This window comes from Budorcas taxicolor, chromosome 2 (genome assembly GCF_023091745.1).
Source record: "Budorcas taxicolor isolate Tak-1 chromosome 2, Takin1.1, whole genome shotgun sequence".
In the NCBI taxonomy this organism is placed as follows: domain Eukaryota; kingdom Metazoa; phylum Chordata; class Mammalia; order Artiodactyla; family Bovidae; genus Budorcas; species Budorcas taxicolor.
Window position 1 is genome coordinate 15,961,016 of NC_068911.1, and position 1,433 is coordinate 15,962,448.

Genomic DNA, 1,433 nt, shown 5'->3' on the forward strand with positions numbered 1-1,433 from the left:
CATGGATCAAAGGGCTCTCCAAAGATGATCTTGGGAAATTCTGAGAGCAGCCCCATAAAGTAAATACTAGCATGAGTCCTGTTCTGCAGCTGAGGGCCTGGAGTCTGGGAAAGTTAAGTCTGTCGCCCAAAGTTACACAGCCGTTGTGGAGTCAGGATTCAGACAGTCCAAACCCCTAGCCTTCGCCAGGCTTCCTCAGCTCACCAGGTGCCAGATGCTGAGCCTGACCATGAAGAAGGAAACATAGATGTGTGGGATTCAGTGCCTCAAGGGGCCTCCTCTCGCCTTCTGTGACAGCTCTCACAATATTATGCCTATTTTTCTGGACACTGTTTCTTTGCTTCCAGAGATGGTTTCCTCTGCTTAGCCCTTAAGTCCAGGTTCTCTGGGCCCCATCCTTGGACTCTTTTTCTTTTGTACAGAACTGTGAGAGATCTTAAAGTCCACAGCTTCAACTGCCGATCGTATCTTCTTTTTTTTTTTTTTAAATTCTTTGGCTGTGCCATGTGGCTTATGGGATCTTAGTTCCCTGACCAGGGATCAAACCCGGGCCCTCGGCAGTGAAAGCGCAGAGTCCTAACCACCGGACCACCAGGGAATTCTTCATCTCCTTCTAATCTAGACTGCCCCTCTGAGCACCAGCGCAGTGTAGCCAACTGCCTCCTTGATAACCTCTCTGATGCTCCAGGCTCCTAACTGAATTCATCCTCTCCCCCTTACCCTGTCGCTCCTCCTGAGTCCCCCTTCCTTCTTACCATGGCCTCCTAGTTTCAAACACTGTTGTGGGGGTGAAGAACCCCAGAAGCCTTCCCAGACAAAGCCTCTTGAGTCAGTTCTTGGGGCTAGAGAGAGACTGTGAGGTGTGTTTTCTGAGAGCTGCCGATGGTTTGGGGGTGAACTTAGAGGGTGGATGGCATCACTTAATCAACTGTCTGCTAGTGCCTGGCAGTCGGCAGGGTCTAGTAACGGAAGTGGAGGATACATTCATGAATGAAACAGACAGGACCCCTAGCTTCAGGGAACTTTCAGGCCATAGAGAAGATGGACCTCACGCAGTCCTCCCCAAATACAGACTCTTAAAAACTGTGACAGTTATCATGAAGAAATTTTAAGTGTGCTATGAAAGAACCTGGTAACTCTATACTGGGTTGGAGGGTGGGGAGCTCAAAGGTCATTTTGAGAAAGGGACAGTTACTGTATTCCTGAGAATTGAGTTGAGGGAACAATTCCATTTAGAAGTTAACAGTAGGGTGCTGCACACAGGCCCAGAGGTGGGCAAGAATTTGGTGCACTGGGAAAACAGAAAGCAACTCTCGTCTATGGAGCTGAGTGTGCTGGGACATGTGGCTGACGCAAGACTGGCCTGGCTGACTGGGGACGGTGGCAGGTGCCTTGTGGGCCATGCAAGGAGGCTGGATTTCTTGGTTTAACTT